The sequence below is a fragment of the Limulus polyphemus genome, unplaced genomic scaffold, assembly GCF_000517525.1.
Source record: "Limulus polyphemus unplaced genomic scaffold, Limulus_polyphemus-2.1.2 Scaffold150, whole genome shotgun sequence".
In the NCBI taxonomy this organism is placed as follows: Eukaryota; Metazoa; Arthropoda; class Merostomata; order Xiphosura; family Limulidae; genus Limulus; species Limulus polyphemus.
The window spans coordinates 518,683-528,017 of record NW_013665760.1 but is presented as its reverse complement, the minus strand read 5'-3'; positions in this window follow the sequence as shown (position 1 = coordinate 528,017).

Genomic DNA, 9,335 nt, shown 5'->3' with positions numbered 1-9,335 from the left:
AAAATAAAGTACTTTTGTTACCAGTGGTGGGTTGATACTAATAATAATTATACAAACATTGATAAGTGGGGTGCCTTTTAATTTTCATATTACCAATTTCAATTGTTTTTTTGATTAACTTATTGGTTTCCAATACAGACAAATATTTTGAAAATATTTAATTAAATGTTTGTACATGGATATGGGATTATTAAAGCAGTGTAGGAAAAGGCAGTTGGGTGGGGTCGGGGCGAGTCCTCTTCCCTTTTTGGCTTAAGAGCACGACGCCACCTATTGGAAACTAATATTTTTTACGCCTATACTTAAATCAATGATCTTAACACATAAAAAATTGTACTCGCTCATATATATCAGAGTTGTCTGTATTCCTTGGCCAGGTGGTAAGGGCGCTCGACTCGCAATCTGATGGTCGAGGGTTCTAATCCACCTTCCACCAAATATGCTCGCCCTTTCAGCCGTTGGGGCGTTATAATGTTACGATCAATTTCACTATTCATTGGTAAAAGAGTAACCCAAGAGTTGGCGCTGGGTGGTGATGACTAGCTACTTTTCCTCTAGTCTGACACTATTAAATTAGAGACGGCTAACGTAGATAGCCCTCGTGTAGCTTCGCGCAAAATTCATAACAAACCAAACAAACTATTTGTTCTAGTTTCACTAAGCAGTAAATATATCCTTAATTTAAGCTAACTAAATGTTGACGAGGCTGGTAAAAAATTCGCGTTATTAACTAAATATAACTAATATTCGCTAAAGGTAAATAAATTGCGATTCTCTTTGTTTATGAAATGAGAAGCACTTGACTTAGATCAACCCCATTAGGTTCTACTAGAATTCATATTATTCTTATACGTCTAAATAACATTTAAACTTATTTTCCTTCAAAAATGCAAATGAGTAAGCACTCTCTTTAAATAGTTAAAACTCCTTACCATGAAGAAAAATGTTGTGCTGCCAAAATATTATTTAACTTAGTGAAGAATGAATTCCACTGTCATTCTCCGAGTTTAAATAGTTGAAACACTTTATAATAAAAAATAATTTAGCCCTTGATGAATCTTTTCTCTCTTGGTGGATAATGATTTGTCTTATTTTCATGTAAGTTAAAAAAACAGTTAAAACACATCATACTGGAAAATAAGTCTGTCTTTTACAAATCTCTCCTATCCTGGCGGAGAATAATATTCTCTATTTTCGTGTGAATTTGGAGGATTAAAACAATTTATTACTGAACATGATTCCATCCTAGACAAATAACTTTTTTAAACGAAGTACGCTACATTCTTAAAAGAGTGGACAGCTGAAACATTTCACGAGTTTCTTCTTTCTTGGAGGATGATTGAAACCATTAATCCCATTTTTTTTAATGGCAAACATTCACTTCCTTGTTTTATTATATGATTTACTAGCACCATGAAGGGTTGAAACGCTTTTAAGGAATTTATTAGATGATAGTGTAAGCCACTTAGAAAAATAAAGAAATGTGTCATCGATTACAATAAATCTGATACTTTGTAAATACTAAACATAGACAGACATTCTAAATATTAAAAAAATCACTATTTATTAATCGATTTCGTATATTTACCAAAATTCTGAAGAACTGCCATAAGAATGATCTTACCATGGGGATTTTGGAATATCAAAGACACATATAAATAAAAAAATATCAATTATAAGTAAAAACTATAACTCTTGCTTAACGTTTAATTCATTGCTAGATATTTGAAAAAGCTGTAGAAATTGAATCGCTCATTATTACAAATAATTCAACAACAATTTGTTTCTTGAATATTCCAAATTTGTTTTTATATATACATGGTAAGAATATCGAAGCTCCCTCGTAAGCAATAACTGTGTCCTTTTGTTCAAGAACCTAACTACGTTATCCGAAATACCCAGCGTTTTATGATATGATCAATAAAAACACTTAAGATATAAAAAACTGCACTTGCCTTCAACACGTAACATAACAAAAAAGGGGGGTCATCAGTGCTCTAAATCAAAGTATTTCCAATTACTTGCCTTCAACACGTAACATAATAAAAAAGGGGGGTCATCAGTGCTCTAAATCAAAGTATTTCCAATTACTTGCCTTCAACACGTAACATAATAAAAAAGGGGATCATCAGTGCTCTAAATCAAAGTATTTCCAATTACTTGCCTTCAACACGTAACATAATAAAAAAAGGGAGGACCATTAGTGCTCTGAACCAAAGTATTTCCAATTATTTCTTTCATGGTATATCACAAAGCATGAAAATAAAAGTTTCACTGTAGTAGAGGCTAAACATATAAATGGTTGAACTTAAAAGCTCCTGCCTAGCGAAGTCATAATTCTGCACAATAAATAACATTGCCTAAGAATTTGTTACATGTCAGATTACACATGTTTACCAGTTCAAAGTAAACTTTACAACCTCCTATGGATTTCTTTTCGAATGAGCAAGTCTGTAACAATAAACTGGTTGTAAAATTAACACAAATATTAAAACATAAATAATCACGATCGCAGTTAGCTAATCACAAAATATTTACATAGTTTTTACCATGTTGGGAACTGTTTCTTATATATATATGTAATTAGTCAAGACGTAGTAAGTTAAGAAATTTAAGTCACAGACTGAAAACAACTAGTCAGAAAGTTCAAGCCATCTATAAAAAGTACCTTTACACGTTTATAAATGAAGACTAATATAAATGTGATCGTAGAGCGATAGGCTTTTTTTTTCAAATGGTATAACATGCTAACAGTTAAAAGTACTTCAACCTAAAAAAATATAAAAGCTAGACGCTGTAAAACTAAGCTATGGGATAATAAATTATTAAGTATTAGCCTTAAAAATATATTAGATATTTTTTATTTCTTTATTTAATTTGCTGGGCATAAATTAGTTGTCAACGTGCTAGACTGTAGCTTGGAAGATTCAGGGTTCGCACCATGAGGTCACTGAACATGTTCTGCACTTTCAGCTGTGGTAAGTTGCGTGCTAGTTGTTGTTTTTTTCTCCATTATTTAATAAAGTAAACACTTTAAAGTTCACCTATATTTTTCCAAAACTTTCGTGCACACAAATGTGTGTAGTTTTAAAAATATAACATTGGTAAAGGAATGTGGAGGAGTTCCTTTAGCCCTTGTTCTGAATCATTCCTCTGGCATCTCCCGTGTGATTTCTCGTAGGAAATATTACAGTAAATCATCACACTACGCAACGGTAGAAAGTGATCTTTTCCACTGGCAAGTCCCATAATACCCTGAGGATATAAATCCCTTATTTTTCTATAGGACTGACCAACGATAGCATGCACTGTGAGAAAGCGTAATAGAATTGTTTATATAATGCTTCTTTTTTCAGTCTGTAAATGATTCTTCACCCACATCTGTACATTTTACTAAAACCTATGTGCATCCAGTAAAAGTGCCGTTTTTGTTTGTTCTTTTTTGTTGTTGTTATTGTTTTGTGTGTTTTTGTGTCTTGCACTCTCCTTATTTTGATTGGTTTTTGTGTTAAATAAAGATAATTTCTTCATATGTTTTAGATTGTGTCAAGTCGTTTATCACAACTTAGATAAAACCAAGACAATGTAGATATACTCAGAATAACATTTTCTGCCTGAACCTCTGTTATCTTGAATATCCTACCTAAATACTTAAAAGGAAATCGGAGAACCTAAAAGTACCACAGTATGGGTAAAAAGGAGAACTTTGGGGACCATTATCACAAGATTTATCGTTCTGGAGTCTTCTGTTTTCTCAACGAGTGCATTTCATTGTGCACTTTCAATGCAATTGTTTTATTAAGTTCAAAAAAGGCTTCATTCTTGAGGAAATGGCATTTTCCACGGGTCGAAGGAATTATAATCAGGAAGAAGATTCTACCACTGAAGTTGTATGATTACCAAAAGGAATTGTCAGATCTTGAAGAAATCCTCTCCTAAATGTCAGCCTTTTGATAATGCTGCAAAGGTCCAGGACTTCATTATTGTTGTAGCTATAGGCTCGAGAAGTAGAACTACTGGAATCTGATGCATCTAAAACTTCAATTTGAGTTCTATCCCTGAGGATCGATTTCAGTGCACAGGAGGAAAGGATAATTGAGGGTTATCATGATGGCATGTGGTCTGGTAAGTCCACGTTTGAGTATATTGGTCTGTACAAGACTCCCAAGCATTCACTGACCATATCATTCCAACCCTGGCTCTGTTTGATGCCACACAAGACTAGCCAAGGATTGAAGTACTTCTGGAAATAATGTCTACCAGCCTCAGTTATTTTATTATAAAAAAATAGTAGACCTAGACTGGTGAATATGGTAATCAGTGGGGCAACCATGATTTTCTTGGCATTTGGAGAAGTGTGGCAGAGCAACTATAGATCATGGGTTGATTGGAGATGTGCAGATCCCATTTCAACTGCTATTCTGCTGCCCATTGTAAGAACCTAACACTTGCTCAACTATGGATCTCTCTGAGAATACCTACTACACCATATCCCCAATATTTCAGATCTCTCAGCCTAGATCTCTATTGGCCAAGAGTCCATTAAAGAAAGGTTCATACTGTAACCACCGGTCCTTATGAGTGTGGTTAAGTAAATGTCTTTCACAATGTTTAAGTGTGCGATTAAAGAAGAATTGTGCCATTTTTGGAAGCAGTTCAACCTTAATGTAGACGGTTTCTTGAGCAAACAATGCAACATTTTATCTAGACTTTGAATGGCCCAAAACTTGACTCAACCGAGCAGTTTGGTAGTGATCAACTTGGAGACTGGGATAAAGTCGTCATTAAGTTGCACTGACATTTTGATCCAGTGGATAACAGAGCTATACATCGGGCTGAGTTCAAGGCTTGAAAGAGGAGTCCCACCGAGAGCTTGGCTGGCTACAAAGATGATTTACAATGTTTGCATTTGTATGGGAAGGCATATACAGCAATGGTCTCAGCAGATCATGAAGATATCTTCGTAGAAAAGTTCACCAAGGGGCTGCCTAGTAAAGTAATTAGACATCACTTGAGCATAAAAGTCATTTTCACCCTGATACAGACAGATACTTTGATGACCAGGTTGAAACTGATAACTTTTAATAAGTCAAACAGGGGAAGAGACCTATAGTGGTAGCTGCAGTAACTGTATCTCAGCAAAAAATGTCATCTTAAAGTTACTAAATTATGCAGAGCTCGAGCTTTGTCATGTGTAGGCGAGCAGTCAGCCAATCTCAGTGCTGTGACACAGGCCCATTGTATACTAGTGAGTGCATAAGACTTCTCTGATCCTCCTATGATTATGTGCTGCAACCAAGGTCAATAATGCATCTACCAGTTGTCACTCTGGAAGGGAAAAACAAAGCATCTGCTTTAGTTGTGGGATTGGGTCACTTCAAACTGAACTACACATATCTTGTTCTATAAAAAAAATAGGCAAACTATCAATTTCACTCAACTGCACAGCAAGTGCAGTATGGTTGTCATCAAGCTGTAGCTACTGCTATTTTGGCTCTGGGAAGCTAAGGAGACCTAAGTTATATCTGGCCACCAACTTGTGGGTGTGAAACAGACAGCTTGGTCAACCTAGCTCTTTCTGATTTGGGTGGTGCTTGGTATGTGTTGATAAAGGAACAACTAATATAGTCCTAACTGATACAGGAGCTTCCACGACACTGATTAACCGCACTATGCCTTAGATATCCATAGAGAATCCGTTACTCTGGCCAGTTAATATCAACTTTGTTTTAACAAATGACTCTCGTAAACATATTCAATGCATTGACAAATTAAAACCCTTTGTCACTGTCGAATTTCTTATGCACTGGGTGTACCAGGAGTCGGAGATTACGATTGCTGAGTCAGATGTAAGTGAGATTACTATTCTATATCATCTCAACCCAGCTGATGAATAAGAAGATAGTGAAAGTATTATATAAGATTAGTATGATACTCTGATAGTTGACTGAGACATTGATGGTGACTTGACTGATATGGCTGATCCTAACTATCAAAGTGGCAGCTAGAACAGAAATTTAATTGTAAGATCAATAACTGAAAGAAGTGGCGTTCCCTACTTTCTCAGTTATGTGACAAAGATCCGCTAAAAGATATCTTCAAGATATTGGATGATAGGTGCTCGATTACCACAAAGTTAGGAATACTGGTGTTATTACATTTAATTCCTACAACTTCAACAGTTTACAACTGAGGACGTTCGATAAAGTTTGAAAATTTAGGTTAAATGGTGTTGTAACTGTTATTTTCCAAGCTATCTATAATTTTTCTTATGCTAAATGTTTATCTGACATTTTGGAAAAATTGCTAACACTATCTAGACATGCAGTAACAGAATTTTCGCAAAGCAGACTGTGTGATACTTTCCAGTACAGTTAAATATGCATATAAAACTATTCCATGTGCATGTTCTTTGTCAGCACAGAATATGAATTAAATGGTTTTGAATCTAAATGTAAAAGTCACTGTTTCACTGGATTTTTGCTTGTGTTTACTATTCTGTGATACTAACTCTAGCAAGAGATCAACTCGTAAATGGTGATACAATATTATAATAGATCAGCTACTGGTGTTGCTCGCAATCTATTTCAGTAAATGCGTTTTGCTGTGGAATATCGTATTTAGCCAGGGTTGGTCTGAGTTTGTATTTAGGTATAATATAGTGACAGCATGTATATTAATTCTGGCTAGAATAATTTTAACTGAAAAGCCTTAGTATTGCTGAATCCTACGAACGGTTATTTATTTTCAGGTGCCGAGAGAACAGGTTTATTTTATCAGCTCACAGATGACCGCATATAATGGAACCCGTGCTATCAAGACATAGCTAGAGGAGATGACTTATGTAGCTAGCCATAGTAGTGGTGTGAAAGCCAGAGACAATTTGTCTAACCATACTGGTAGATATGATGACTAGTAATGTTAAAATATGTGTATATGGCAATAAACCTATATGGTGGCATGTATTGTTAAGACATGTGTATGGCAATATACATGCATGTGTGTGTGTGATTTTGAACACTTATATGGACTTTATATAAAGTTTTATATGAGTATTGTATAACATAAATAAATTATTTATGCAACGAACACAACTGTCAAGCAACTAATGACTGAAAATAAAGGATTTTATCTGAAGGTTAAGAGGGTTATATGAAGTTCTGGTTCATCAAAATTTATATTAATTTTGGTTTAAGAGAATGTTTTCAGTTTTAACACACATACTTAGCAGGTAGTGAAAAGTAACTGTGATGCCGATTTGAAGTTGTCACTGGCTTGAACTAAGCTTGTATCTGAAAGGAATCTAATGAGAGGGAGGTATCTGTGTTAATGGATTTCCATGATAAGAAGTTAAAGATTGACACTTGCATAGTGGTTAGTTTGTCTCAGTTATTTGTTTAGGAATCAGTACTTGCAGTTTCATCCTCCTTTTTCTACTGAACCCACGAAGAATTATATTTTGCCCATGGAGTGAACCAAGATTTTGGCAACTACAGTGGTAAAATCAGCACAAACTATCACCAAAAACAAAGTAGAGATCAAAAGGCCCGAAAAATTTAGCACTTTCGAATAGTTGACTATTCTACTTCATGAATAAAAAGGTATACGTGAATTTATTTAAATAGATTTTAAGTATTAGAATTAGGGTCGGCTGAATGTGGCATGAAAGTAAAGGGGGGAGAGAATATGTAGTATGGTGGCATATTAGATATTTTATACCCTTTTCTTTAACTCGTACGTTCATCTATATTTTTCAAAATTTCTTACATTCAAGTGTATATAGTTTTAAAGCTAGAACATTGGCCGAGGAAGTGGCTAAGTTTCTTTTTCTCTAGTCGCCTACTGTTATGATTCATTCATTATGGTAGCAGGTGAGCTTTCTCTTAGGACAGGTTGCTGTAAAAATCACATTATGTAAAGGTAGGCAGCGATCTTTTTTCCAGTTGTAGGCCATATGATACCTTGAGGGTACAACCTCCTTTATTTTTTAGTTGGAATGACCAACAATGATGTAAGTAATGAATGCATACTGAGAAGAAGTATTGTAGAAGTGTGTATATAATAATGTGTTTTATTCAGTCTAGAACAGATTTTTCACTAATTTTTACAGAGATTTAAACTATCGTAGAAATGTGCAGGCTCTTTCAACCTCTTGTAAAAGGGCTCCTTCGACTTACACTCGTTATTTGTTATTAATTTGTGAATTGCATAAATATTGTTCCCAGTATATTTAATTTTGTGTCTTATCTATTTTTTTTCTCACAACTCAGTTAAAACCAAAAGAACTTTCAAACGTTCTGTTACATTACAGGTCCTACCTGATTGCAAGGACTGAAATCGCCGAACCTGAGAACACGATTATTACTATTTCTTTGATGCTTTGTATATAGTTTGCAAGATTATGAAAAAAATAAGTCACTGGTTGTACAGAGACGAGAATTTTACATGAAGTGTGGTGCCAACCGTCATTATTGTGATAAATGTTATTGCAAATAATTTTACACTTTACTATATATAATGCATCATTTATTAATTATACCGGGCAGCAACAAACATTTTCTCCGCTACTAGGAAAAACGCAACTGTTTCCGAATAATTTGACGATGCTGATTCTAAAAATGATGTTGAAAATTACTGATCCCCTCTGGTTTTCGAATTATTCTCACATATGCTGCTTTGATGGAAACAAGTGACGAATCAAATCATTTAGCTCTTGTTGTATAATCAGATGAAGCAGTTTATCTTGAGGTACCACAGGAATAGAATTACTAGATGAAGAAGATGAAGATGATTCATTGTCTTCTTTACAGGATAACTCTTCTGTTTTCCAATTCACTGTGGATGTGGCACTGGAAGACCATCCCCATTAGGTGTTGATTTCATTGCAGATACTATGCCTGGATATTTAATGTATTGTTAGTTTTGCTTGAATATCAAGAAACATTAGTCATGCAAAAATAACAATCAGTTACAGTATCTTTAGGCTCACGTCGTATTATTGGAACTGCAAATGGATTATTTGCTCTCTTCTTAATCAGCCACTGTGTCAAGCCAGATGTGCAAACTGTACAACACACATGTGTAGTCCAATGCTTTTCTTGGTGATCAATTATTCACCCAAAATAGTGCTAGTAAGCTGCCTTCACTTTGTGTGTGGTATTGTTTTTCCTTCGTGAAACTGTAATATATTTTCCACAACTGTATCAGAAACTGCTTGGGTGATTTTTGCACTTTTGGACTTTACTTGAACTGGAGGCAGCCAATATTTTGAATGACTTGCTTAAAAAATATAAAAGAATTTGTGTTTACAGAACTAGAGTTTAAAAGATTTAAAA